The following is a 13,951-nucleotide window of genomic DNA, read 5'->3' as shown; positions in this document are numbered from 1 at the left end:
CCACCAACGACGGCCACTAAGCCCTGTGCTCGGCTTAGTTTCTATATTGCCACAGTTCCTCCTTTTAACTTTTTTTTTTAGCATTAACTTCCCTCAAATAATCCAGATGGCCGTAACAATTCCTCTTCTCAACTGCACTCGGTACGAGCAATTCACATTTTCTCACATCCATTGTTTTTCTCACAATGACTGAATATGATGTCAGTGGGTCTTCATCCACATCGTCCAGCATCATAATATTCCCATTTGCTGATCACCTATTGTCCTCCTTAAACAGTAAGATCTGTACTGATTTAGATTCCTGCATACGGCACAGGGTACACGAAATAATTTTTTGATGACGTTGAAGAGATGTTCAGTATGGATGCATATACCACAGGAAATGGTTTGGACCCACCCATTGGGTGATACCAACTCTCCCAAAGAAATGGCAGTGATGCGTGGATATACGATCTCCAAACAACAGTACCATCCGACGTTTATTTCTAATTTGAAGAGGACCTCTTACCCTACTGATCGAGCACTTGAAAAGTTCTGAAAGGCCATTTAAAAGGTTTGATACTTCCAGCCATGAGTTTTGACATCTTCAACTTTCTTCTGCCCTACCCCCCTTTTTAAATGATATCTTTGGTGGACAATTGCCATCCGAATCACTGTAGGTGACCCTAGTCATTATATAGGAGACGTTTCCAAAGGGGATCTTATTCGGAAAAATAAGAGAGAGACACAGTCAATCTAGGTACGCAACGACAATCTAACAACAATAGCAACAATCATTTTTGTTATGCTTCAATCCCCTGCTAATGACATCAGGTACATGGGAGTTCTAGGTATCCACACGTGATCTTTTCTGCTGCAAATCAAGCCTCTCTCTCTCTCTCTTTAACATTAATTTCCCCCAAATAGCTAGGATGGACATAGTGACCCCTGTTCTACTTTTCGATTACACTTTACAAAAGCAACCCGTGTTTTTCTTAGAACAGCACTCATGCACACACATACACACACCAGCGGTTGAATATGATTCCAAGGTAGAGGTGGGCAGACGTGAACATTTTCTACAGCCCACTACCCCCGCCCAGACAGCTACCTAATACCATGGTTCATGATGTGGGGTTCTAGAGCCCAACCTCCCGTGTGCAAAGCCCAGCCCTACCATTTACCAACCAGTAACTCGACAAATTACTTTGCCTCAGTGAATCCCAGTTTCCTGCTATGCAAAAGGGATACAATATTACCTATCACGTAGGTTTTCTGGAGATTTCGGTGAACTATAACTTGTATGGTATTTAGAACACGTTTGTTTGTACATGTGAAGCGTCACTAACAAGAGGTAGCGGTTAGGACTGCGGGTCTTTTCCTCCAACCAGCTCTCCCTGTGGAGTCAAGTTTCTCTCGGTCCTTCTCAGAGAGCACTTCAGCTTTCTGACATGTAAGGGGCTGGTTCCCTGGCACCTCAGCGGTGGCCAACAGGCTTTCCAGGCCACGAACAGGCTCCATCCTCGTCGAGTCTGAAAATCCGTCCCAAAGGTAGACTGAAAGAGATCCGTGTTCCTTCATCCGTGGAATGGTAACTTGTACCAGAAGTGAATGATGCAGGACACCCACAGAAATTTAAGTCCCATGCCTAAAAATGAGCCAAATGTCATCCCCTGGCCCCATGGTGGAGAGCCACAGCCTGGGTGTGTCTCAGCTACAACCTTTCTCGGGCCGGGACTATACAACGGGCAGGGTGTAGAGCTGCACCAGCCCGCAGATGTGGGCTCAGGGCAGGGAGAAGGAGACACGGGAAAGCATACCATCACCTTCCAAGATTTCCGAAACCCTCCCAGTGGGTCTTCTCTTCTCCATCTGGGTCATGGTATTCTTTGCTTGTCACTCCATGGGCCCGGCCTATCCAAGAAGCTGATACAAACGTGCTGTAGGGATGGCAGCTTTGATGTTGTAACACCACTGAAAGTAACCATGTATATTCCAGCCTTGAGAAGTTACAAACGCCTTCCTGAGTCCTGAACACTTAGTAACTAATCAGAATATTCCTATGGCACACCAACCACATGGTGTATGATACTATTTTTTTATGCAAGTTCAGTACATTTACCTAAGTTCGGGGAGTTCAGTAACGGACCATTCTCATATAAAAACAACCAACAATGATTTTCTTTGCTTGGTATCTACTGTTTGGCGTGGATAATGAAGCCCTCTGCAGCTTGATAAGGGAAATGTATGCAACGTGGTCCGTACCTTCCAGGCGTTTACAACATCATGAGGTGCTTTATATTGACGGGCTGTAAGAAGAGAATAGCTGGGGTGCCCGGGTGGAGCAGTCGGTCGGGTGTCCTATTCTTGAGTTAGGCTCAAGGACATCATCTCACGGTTCATGAGATCGAGCCCCGCACTGGGCTCCACGCCGACAGTGTAGAGCCTCCTTGGGATTCTCTCTCTCCCTCTCTGCCCTTCCTCTGCTTGCATGTGCATGCGTGCACATGTACTCCCTCTCAAAATAAATACACTTTAAAAACAGAAAAAAAGACCAACTGAATGAGTGACTATAGCTGGCAGGACTAGCTGTCTCCCATTTCAATATCCCCCTTTCTTAAGAGAACCAAGATTTGGTTTGGGCGGCAGGATACCGTGTTAAAACACTCACTTCCCCATACACCCCCTCGGAGGCTAAGTGTCAGTGGCCAGATGCTTCCTTGAGCAGCTGTACCAGCCTTGAAGTACCCACCTCTGGCCTCCTTGCTCTATGAAAAAATATGCCCCCATTTGCCTGAACTCCGCAGTCAGGTTCGGTTACGTACGACTGAATACAATCCTAACGCATTCAGTGGTTAAGAACTAAAAATGACCAACTTCTACAAAGCATTGGTCTGGGTTTACCAAGCACGTTCATATAGGTCTCACTGTATGTCGGGCTCACGGAGACCCTGAAACAGCCCATTATACAGATAAAGAAGTGGATGCCTGGCAAGTTCGCGTAAGTGACTTATCCAATTGCGGGTCGCAGAGCTGGGGCTTAAACGCGGCTCTTCGGGCCCCAGCCGGATTTTCACCCCATTAAAACACCTGATTCAGGAAAGGAAGGGCCTCTCCTGTCCGAATCACCACTGGATTCACGGTACCAGGGACGAAACTGTGAACCTCAAGCCAAAACGGCGTCCGTTTTCTCTTCTTATTGGCAGTGAAAGTGCAATTTAAGTTTGTCACTTGGCCACTGGCGTTCACAGACACAGGTCAAGCACCGATTTTTGACGCTTCCTCGGTAGGCGTACGAAGGTGTTGAACGAAAGGAAACCTTAACGTCCTCTTCTGCTTTGGGTGCAACCAGTGAAAACCAATGCCTTTCCTTTATGGCCTCGATGTGAATTTTAAATTTTGCTTAGGTCTTTATATTTTAAGAATTGCTGAATTATTGTCAAAAGCAAAATAAAACAGGACTTTTAGCCCACTGTTTTCACCCCCAAAAGGCGGTTTTTATAAAAGGAGAAAAATACCATATGCTGGCTACTTATTCTGTAAATGAAGCAAAATCACTTCCAAATCACTTCCCTTCTACTTCCCCTTTAAACTTGACTGCATACACGTAAGAAACCTGTGGTGCAAGAAAGGCTCTTCTGCAAGGAACTGTGGCTGAGATGTGGGGCCGGCCGGATGGACACGTCCCCGTGGAAGGCCACGGCCATCAGGACGCATAGTACACGGGCCTCCGCTCAAGAACAGCTATGAAGACGACCGCCACCCCGCCTGGTATGGGGTGCACATGGGGTCACTGGCAGGAACCGGGCCTTTGCTGTTCTTGTCAAATGCGCAGGAACCTGCAGGGAAAGGCGGGCTGCAAAGAGTCGGCCCCTGACAGCCTCAGCCTCAGCATGGGGAAAGGGAGAAGGGAGACGGAGGAAAAGAGGCTCCATTCAATTATCTCCAAGGTCTGTTTCCATGGCGATGGCTCCGGAAGCGGGTCAGAACTTTCTCAGTGGAAACAAACAGCGGCTCCCATTCACCACGGCCCGAGCCACGCCGGCCCTGCGGGCCGCTGTGCTGTCTGGGCACAGAGGAGCCGGGGAGGGACGCGGGGGCTGGGGCTGTCAGCCTCTCTTGTGTCAGCTGTTCTGAGGGAAGCAGGGGAGTCGAGAAGCGGCCTCTCAAGGCCAAAGCTGGCGGAGCTGCGGGCCCTTCCTCGCCTCGCCGGTCCCAGTGGCCAGTCACCGTCCAGGACATGGCGGTGGGAGCCATGTGCCTGTCCTACTTCTCCTGCCGGGCGGCACAAAGGATTGGGTCCCTTCCGCAGTGACCACTGCCACAGCCCTACTTTTAATTCCTTCAGACACAGCTGATGGAAAATTTTTATGTTATAAACACTATGAAGCTGAGAACCCAGGCTTTCCTGTCTTCTCAGATCTCTCACTCTCTCTCTCTCTCTTTTTTAAAACTGAGATATGACTGACATATGACAAATCAGCTTCAGGAGTAAAACATAACGAGTCGGTATTTGTATATATTGCGAAATGATCACCACAGCGAACCTAGTTAACTTCCGTCACAGTTCAGTTCTCGGTTTTCAATTCCCACGCGTGTCCTCTGCCTTTGCAGCCGCCGAGCTACGCGCTCACGCCGCTGGCTCGTCTCACTCTTGCTCTCAGATTGCTGCACATCCTTCCCCCTTCTGATCCCGAGGCTCGATCTGAAGTGACACGCCAGCACCCGACAGAGACACCAGGAAGCGGTCCCAAGGGTCACCGTGATGACAAATGACCTCTACCAGCATCAGCTGAGTGCCACCCCCCTGCCCCTGGTGATGGAGATGTGCAGCAGAAGCAGAGAGCGTCAACCTAACGGGTAAGAAATAGGCTTCGGCACTGATTCGTAACACCGCGCTGGCTGCCTAAGAGCCGCCTGGAAAATTTATTAAAGACTCCACAGTTCCACGTCTCCACCACATCTGGAGAAGTCCATCCGTTAGGCCTTGGAGGGGCCTGAGCGTCTGTCTCTCCAGCTAACTGTGAGGTACGGATATGCCTGGGACACTAGTTGAATCCACGAGACACACTCCCCCATCCTTCCTTCTCCATTCCCTCCTTGTATCCTTCTACTCCAAGGCCCCCAAAATCTAGTAAGCAGATTACAAGGGCAGTTTTCAGAAGAGAATTCAGGGTACAAGAACGCAGTAGGATCAAGCAGCCAGGCTTATAGACAAAAGCTTGGGGGCCAGGGTTCATCTTGGGGGCCACGTACCCATCCCTAGTATGCAGGAGACACTCCTTAAAGACTGAAGGAATTTGCCAGTGGGATGGAAAGAACTGAAAAACTAGAAGCATAATAAAAGTTCAGGCAAGTTTTGGACCCTCAGGATGTGTCCCCTTGACCACTGGTCTCCCTGCCTCCTGGGGGCATCTAGACCTCATCTCCTCACATTGACAATGGCCCTTCTCACACACAAAATCCACCCCTGGGCAACCTCTGGGCTGCTCTGAAGACCTCCCACAGCTGGGCCTTGGGCTGCCTGGACCCTGAACCACCAGCCCACCCCCGACGTGCTGCACCCACACACCTTTGCAGGCCCTCGCGTCTGCCTGGGATGCCGTTGCCCTCCACCTGTACCTAAAAACCACCCCTCCCCCCCCCCCACCCTCCCCCGCCCCGCCATCATCCCTGTGCTGCTCGCTCCTTTGGGTACCTGTGGTGCATCTGTGGCCTGTCAACCTGGCTCAGCTGGAGTCCATCTCCCAGAATTCCCTTCCCCACCCTGTTCTACATCAGCATGGGTCCTATAAGTCACGTGACAGGCAGAAAGCAGAGGCAGTCTGCTCTTCAGGCCCTGTGGCTCCGCAGCCAGGATGCCAGCTCCTCCCTGGGTTCCCGGTGAGTCGAAACTGGAGGCTTGCCTGGAGCTGATGACAGAGGACGTGCCCATCTCAGCAGGTGGCAGGTCACCATCTATCCCCCACTCTGCCTGCAGCCTTTTGGCCCCGAATGCCAGTGCGGCTGCCTTGCGGCCACATCACCGGACACAGAAGGAGACAGCCTGGCCGGGGCTGTGCAACCAGCCCCAACGAGCACATGCAGCCAAAACCCTGCGATGACGTCACCGTGACGTCGGCTCCTCCAGCAAAACCCGGTCTGGTGCCGAACTTCTGTGTCTGCGGCCCATGCAGGGGCCTGGCCGGCCCTCCCCTGCTGTTCCTCTGCACTGCGCTCCCATCACATCAGGATCATGCGGTCATGGCTCCTTCGGGCCAAAAAGAGGACAGTGACCCGGGCACCCCATGCATCCTCCCGGCACCTAGCAAATCTGCGCACACAGCAGAGATCTGGACAATGTTTATTCGGTTACACCCCATTGCTGCCTGGCCCGTCGCTGGTCTTCCCTGATGCACCAGCGTTTGGTCCGTGTGATGGCCTGACCTTGGCAGGCAGATAAATGGATGCGGGCTAGAAGTCCACCTCTGCCTCACCGGAGCTGTGTGGGGGCGGCGATCTTGGTCAGTCATTCAGCCTTCCTCACCGCCTCCCCCATTTCCTGTACTGTGAGCTACACCATTTACTTTATACGATACAGTGGTCGTAGGTGTGGGGCTTCCCCTGTTCCTGGCGGGACGGGACTGCCATTTGCTTACCGATCGCCTCCCCTCCCCAGCCCCACCCCCACCGCTGCCCAGCGTCCTGTTCACTTCTGCAGGGCACAGACCCAACCCCAGCCCCCTCGCGTCCTACATACCTCCCGGCAGTGGCCTGTCTCTGGCCACCACGCACACGCGGCCTCCGGCTGCGGTCCGGGCGCGTGGTCTCCGGCTGGGGCAGCTGGGGCTCCCTCACCAGATGAAGCGAAGGGCAACGGGGTTTGCAGTGGGGGAACAGCTGAGGTGGAGAATTCGAGCACAGCTGCTCCCGCCCCGAGCCCCTGCATTCTGGAATGTTGAGCCCCTCAGATATGCTATGCGACGGAGCACACACGTGTGCAGACACAGATCCCGCCCGCACACACACATACTTCAGCCCGTCGCACGAGCTCTGAGACCGGTTGCTGTCTTCCAGCCTTCCCAAGTAAGGCGCACGGAGGAATGGCATTTTTTTTTTTTTTTAATTAAAACCAAATCTCTTTTGAGAATGGCGTATTTTAAGTGGCCATGGCCATTGACGAGCTCTGGGTACGACACCATCCGACAGATGGAGGAACCGCACACACGGCTGCCGCTGCCATCGGCCAGGCCACGGGCCACAGGCCACGGGCCACAGGCCGTGGAGGTGGACGAGCGAGAACAAGTGAGACGTGAGCCCCTAGCAAATGTCAGGGAACGTGCTTCACACAGCCCCCCCTCAGAAGGAGCGTTTATTGTGCACATTTTGTGGATGAGAAAGTTGAGGCTTGGGGCACTTAAATAAACTGTTTCTGATCCCACGACCAGCAGAGCTGAAACTCAGGCTCAGGTTCTAATGCCAGCGCCCACCTCCTTCTCCTGGGAGGCCAGCGGGGACACAGCAAGGACACATCCACCTGAACGGGACAGGACCGACTTGTGAACTATTCTGGAGGACACGCCTCCACGTGGCTTCCCCATCCCAGGCGCATGGCCCCCATGGGAAAGGTCTGGCATTCCCCTCCCCGACCCACGGCCCTGCCACAAACAGGATGTGGAAACAGGATGCGTGGTCTCAGCTCCAGGGGACGCGGCTTGACCTGGATTTCCCAGCAACGTGCAGACCTCATCAGCAATTCTCAGTGAATCGAATCTGTTCCAAAGGAGGGTTGGTAACCGCGCGGCCCGCGGGTTTCTAGTGCTTCCTTCTACGTCTGAGAACGAGCACGGCGAGCCCCACCTTGTCACACAGCAGGACATGCAACCCCGGCCAGACAGCAGACCCCCGTTTTCAGGGGCGTCCACAAGGGTTGGACCCAAAGCCCTCTCCGGCCCAGTCTCCAGGACCGAGAAACTTCTTGTTGAGCAAGAGGGCGGAGGTCCCTCGGAGGAAACAACTTACCCAGAGGAGAATGCCTTACGCCCTTCAAGTCACCAAGAACACCACGCATCAACTTGTATACAAATGTCCACAGCCACACTGTTCCTAGTTGCCAGAAAGTCCAAACAACCCTAGGTGTCCACCAATCAGTAAATGGATAAGTGAAATGTGGCACATTCATAAAACAAAAGGAACCCATGCGGATGAGCCGTGAGAACATTATGCTGAGTGAAACAGTCCCTTAAACCGCATCTGACTGCATTTCCACGGAACGTCCACAAGAGGCAAATCTATAGAAACAGAAACTCAGTTAGCGGGTTGTTCAGGGGTGAGAGAAGTGGAGGGCATCTCAAGGGGCTTCTTTTGGAATTGACAAAAACATTCCCACATCGATCGTGGGGACAGGCACAAAACTGTAACTCCATCAAAAACCGTTGAATTGGGGGGCGCCTGGGTGGCGCAGTCGGTTAAGCGTCCGACTTCATCCAGGTCACGATCTCGCGGTCCGTGAGTTCGAGCCCCGCGTCAGGCTCTGGGCTGATGGCTCGGAGCCTGGAGCCTGTTTCCGATTCTGTGTCTCCCTCTCTCTCTGCCCCTCCCCCGTTCATGCTCTGTCTCTCTCTGTCCCAAAAATAAATTAAAAAATGTTGAAAAAAAAAAATTTAAAAAAAAAACCGTTGAATTGGATCTCTTCCATGGGTGAGTCGTATGGTATGTGAATTATATCTCAGTGAGCTTGTCACCAAAAATAAAATAAAATAAATGTAACCTCCCACAAAATTGCAGCTGTTACAAGTTTGAAGGGCTTTTTAAAAAACTGTAATATTTTGTGTGCCGTTCTCAATGTTGTACCTTTATCTGGAGGTAATATGTGGTCATTTCTAAGTTTTATTTATTTATATGAGAGAGAGACAGACAGAGAGAGAAAGAATATCCCAAGCAGACTCCACACTGTCACTACGGAGCCCAACTTGGGCTCGATCCTGCAAACTGTGAGATCAGGGCCTGAGCTTAACTGACTGAGCCCCCCAGGCACCCCTGGTCTGTCATCTCTATTTAACAGAGAAGGAAAAATCTGAGGAGACTTGAACAAGATTACAAAATGGAATTGGGGGGGGGGGGCGGAGGAAGGGGAGCAGCCCTTAGATATAGATTTGGGGATTTGTGGAAGCTACTATTCTATATACTACATGTTTTTTTTAAAAAAAAATTTTTAGAGAGAGAGAGAGAGAGCAAGTGAGCTGGGGAGAGAGATGTGGGGGGAAGAGATGGGGACGGAGACAGAGGCAGAGAGAATGAGAATCTTAATCAGGCTCCACACTCAGCACAGAGCCTGACGAGAGGCTTGATCTCATAACCCTGGGATCATGGCCTGAGCCAAAATCAAGACTCAGCCGCTCAACCAACTGAGCCACCCAGGTGCCCCTAAAATGTTTGGACAGGTGTCTTTTAAATGCGAATATTCACCATCATAAAGCACTTGCTTCTTATTACATTGCCACTGGTTTAAGGAGACACTGACACATGCTGGGTAACAGGTAAGACCAAAGTACGTCTTCTGTAATTCCGGTCCTGGGGACAATCCAGTTTTAACCCTATTTCAAAGAACTGAACAATCAATGCTTTCAATGCAAGTATTTAACGAACACTTGCTCTGTGAAAACAACTCTTTTGGACACTGAAGACAATTCAAAGAGAAGAAGAATGTGAGCTCTTAGCCTCCTGGAGCTCGAGATCATGCTAGGCCAGGTAGGATTCCGGAAGTACACAAAGCTAGAGCCCCCAGGTGAGGGCCTGAATTTGGACCAGACAACATAGATAACAGACAAGTTTATTGGGCACTTATTAGGTGCTGGATAGCTTATTAAGTGAGGTATATACTGTACAGATCATCCTCCTTTTACAGTTGTGGAAACTATAGACACCAAGATCCAGGTAAGAAATAGCCTGGGTTTGAACCCAGAGAGTCTGTAATCACACGGGGTATCTTCACCCCAAGGCTGTCATGGCATTCAGACTGGATAAGGTTTTTTTGTCTCTAGCTCTGAGACCTTAGACAAGCTGATACTCTCAAAAATGGTACATACTTCAAGGAGTCCATGAAAAATTAAATGACAAAATACAGTAAAAGTGATTAGCACGGTGTCCAATAATAGAAATGAGCCAATAAGCGTTGTAAGCGTTACAACGATGATGATACTTGTTACAATACCCTGAGACGTCAGATCTGTGCCAAATGCTACCTGATTCCAAAAGGTGGAAAGAACACGGCCAGTGAAGAGACTGAGAAGGCACTTAAAGAAAGGAGACGCTTTCAAGGAATGAGCTCCAAGCAGCCCAGGAGGCATCTGGGAGATGAGAGGCTGCGGCAAGGCTGGCGGTGGGAGGGAAGCCCCGGGGCTGGGGCTGCATGGGGGCGTTCTGATCAAAGCGCAAGCACGCACAGGTCCTAATTTATAGGTGCCACTGGGGAGATCTCTGCATCCCCTGCCTGCTCCGTATGGCCCGATTCTACTTTAGGGAGACTAAAGATTCTACTTTAGGGAGACTAAAGTGTGTCTACTTTGGTAGACACACTGTCCTAGTTCACGAAAAGAGCATTAAAGGTATTGCTTGCAGTAGTGAAGGTGAAAAAGAAGGAAACACAGGAAAAGTTATAGAAGTAGAAGCAACAGGATTTCACGATTAAAGTTTTAGAACCACGGAAGAAAAGCAACAGGTAACAATGCCAAGGCTGCGTGATGTGCAGAAAAAATGGCCCCAAGGACAGAAAAGGGGGACGTCTGATCAAGGAGCAGGTTGTAAGAGGTGAGAAGGTAAGAAGGGAGGGAGCGAGGGGTTGTGCGGTTAAGATAATGCATCTGGGGCGACAGTGACAGTAATGAGCAGGCATCTGCCAAGTCGCGGCAACACACAGGTCACCAGATTGGGAAACGGGCACAGGGACAGATGTGTATGTGAGGTGGGAGCCCAGAGACAAGAGGTCAAAGCCCTGAGTGGGGGCACCTGGGGACAGCTTGCAGGTTGGATAAAAAGCCCTTGGGGAACTCCAATGGTAAGGGATGGGCAGAAAAAAGGGAACCACCAAGACTGGGCATCAAGTGAGGACAAACTAGAACCCGTAACGCCACAGACCCCAAGGGCGAAAGTACACGCAGACCCCACGGGAAAGGCAGCAGTGCCGAACCCGGCAAGGATCTGCGAGTGGGGAGGGGCTCCTGGGTTGGTTACCGCTGCAGCACTGACCTCAGATGGCATTTCAGGAAGAGGAGGAGTCGGGCTCCTGGGCAAAGTTCAGTAACCGGGGAAGAAGTCAAATTACGGTTTGCGAGAACGGGGAGAAGCCTTCTACGGGATGGAGAAGAAGAACGAAGCACGTTTGTGACACTCACCCACTTGCTCATCGATCCGACGTTACTGAAAGTCTTTTATGTGAAAGACCCAGGGGTGGGAGTGGGAGGTGGCCCCCCTCCTCCGATGCACACACGTACACGTGCACCTGTAACCGAGCTCCACTGCCACGGGAGCAGGGGAGCGCGGAGTTCCAGAGCCCAGCGGCAGGACACTGTACCCCAACCCTGTGAATTAGGGAAGACTTCTGGCAGGAGACCAGAGCTCGATTTCTAAGTGTGATAGGATCTGCCCAGAGAAGGAGGGTTGGGGGGATGCTCAGAGAGTCGGGGACGGGGCACCCCACCCGGAAGGAGCAGCCATCTCGGAGGCTCGGCATGCCGTGGGAGCACATGGCCAGTCTGAGCAATCCGGGGAGCTTCACCCCACCTGGAGAGCAGGCAGGACGATGTGGGAGGTGAACAGGCAGGCAGAGGCAGGTTGTGAGGGAGAAAAAGGCACAACGAGAGATGCGAGCGATCCACGGTGGCAGGAGAGAGAGAAGCAACCAGAACACGAGGATCACAAGCAGGGCTTCTTCTCTGAGGGCAAAGGGTTAAAGGAGGAGGCTTTTGGGGCGCTTGGGTGGCTCAGTCGGTTGGACGTCCGACTTCGGCTCAGGTCATGATCTCGCGGTCTGTGAGTTCGAGCCCCGCGTCGGGCTCTGCGCTGACCGCTCAGAGCCCGGAGCCTGTTTCCGATTCTGTGTCTCCCTCTCTCTCTGACCTTCCCCCGTGCATGCTCTGTCTCTCTCTGTCTCAAAAATGAATAAATGTAAAAAAAAAAAAATTAAAAAAAAAAAAAGGAGGAGGCTTTTGGGGGGTGGTGGGGGAAGGAAACTTGACGCCCTGTCAGAAGAGTAATCAGCTAGAGAGGGAAGCGGTGTCCAAACAGAGTAAATGCTTGCATAGAACATTTATAAACCAGATGCCATCCATTTCATTCGAGCACACAACACCGCTCCATTGGCTTGCCCTCCTTTGATTTATCTTCCTCTTCCATCATGCGATATATTTTTGGGCTTTTTCACCATGAAACAGTTCAAGTGTAGCCATAGGTAATGAAAGAAAGTGAAACTAAATCAGTGAGTTTTCAACTCTGGTGAAAGACTTAGTAGAAAAGAGCTGATAAACATTGGCGAAGGTGAAGTTTTGAGATTTATTTTGGACCCTCCTGCCTCTGTAAATAAATAACTGAGACAGCTTATATGTGAATGAGAGTAAACTTGTCTCTCCTTCCAAGACGACCGCAGGACTGCGGGTTTTAGCTGCTGCTATTTACATAAAGCCAATGAACTCATTGGGCCCCTAACCTCTCTATCCGCAGAAGCCATGCAATTGTAAGTATTTTGGAATCGTAGCGTGACGGCTAGGAGCATGGGCTCTCAAATGGGATAAAATCCAGGCTGTGTCACTTCGTTAGCTGTGCATCCTTGAGCGGCTTATTAACCTCTCTGCGCCGCAGTTTCTGCCTTTGGCAATAGGAATAATATCAGAGCAAACCTCACAGGGTTGTTGTATTAAATAAGTCAATGTTAAGTGTTTAGGTCAGTTCCTGGCCCATGCACCAACCCTCAATGAACATTACCTGCTATTTCCTACTTTTTCTTTTCCAACTTGCAGAACCAACCCTGTAAAAACTACTTCCAATCTAGATACACACCTAGAAATAACCAGATGGGCTCCCCTACACAGTTGGCTTCCTTCAAAGTAATGAATCCAAATCATCCAGATACACAGCCTATTTATTAGCCATGTAGCTAATTTGCAGATTACTGTTTCAGATGTATACACACACAAATAAAAGACTAAATTATTGTGGAAAATACTGCTAGCTTTCTACCCAATGTCTAGTCTCCCTCCTTCCTTAAGACACTCATTTTGTTCAGGGCAGTAAGACAGTCAGCAAAAAACACGCATGTCGGGGCACCTGGGTGGCTCAGTGGGTTAAGCGTCTGACTTCGGCTCAGGTCATGATCTCACAGTTTGTGGGTTTCAGCCCTGCATCGGGCTCTATGCTGATGGCTCAGAGCCTGGAGCCTGCTTTGGATTCTGTGTCTCCCTCTCAATCTGCCCCTCCCCTGCTCGTGCTCTGTCTCCAATCAATCAATCAATCAATCAATCAAATGTAAAAACAAAACAAAACACGCACATCCCCAAACTCTCCTATGGCAATGGTCGCCACGTGTCCCAATTTTGGGCTTACTTTCTTTGCTTTATTTTTCTCCGTTGCAGAGTCTAAAGCATACAAATGATTTACTCCAGCTCCCTCCATGCAGCTCATGTCAGCTCATCACATATCCTAGAGCCCCAAACAGGGTCCCGCACACAAAGCCAGTGCCCAGTGAACAGCTGCTGCATGAAGAAACGAGTGACACAAACTGGAATGTGTGGGACAGGGTTTCTAGGAAAGCTTTTTAAAGGGTACGCCTGTGGCTTTTTGCCCTTTTACCTTCTTCACCCCGTTTCTCCTTCCCACCTGGGAGATGGCAGCAGCCACTATAAAACCAGGAGACTGACAAAAAGAACAAACAATATAATCTGGCTACCGGAAGGCTCAGCTGAGCCACAGCACAGCCCTAGACACCCCCCCTGGAACGAGG

At 50.7% G+C, this 13,951-nt stretch overlaps 1 protein-coding gene and 1 long non-coding RNA gene across 7 annotated transcripts in view; one reads left to right on the top strand and one right to left on the bottom strand.

Annotated features, from left to right (window-relative positions):
* Window positions 1–13,951, bottom strand: part of SASH1 (SAM and SH3 domain containing 1) — a 336,005-nt gene that overhangs the window by 92,122 nt on the left and 229,932 nt on the right. The window lies entirely within an intron of this gene.
* On the top strand, window positions 9–4,932 carry LOC131515018 (uncharacterized). The gene is made up of 2 exons (XR_009263387.1): window positions 9–553; window positions 4,644–4,932. It is a non-coding gene; the product is annotated as an uncharacterized LOC131515018 (long non-coding RNA).

The sequence above is a fragment of the Neofelis nebulosa genome, chromosome 6, assembly GCF_028018385.1.
Source record: "Neofelis nebulosa isolate mNeoNeb1 chromosome 6, mNeoNeb1.pri, whole genome shotgun sequence".
NCBI classification, from domain to species: Eukaryota; Metazoa; Chordata; class Mammalia; order Carnivora; family Felidae; genus Neofelis; species Neofelis nebulosa.
This window is presented reverse-complemented; position numbering and strand designations above follow the sequence as displayed.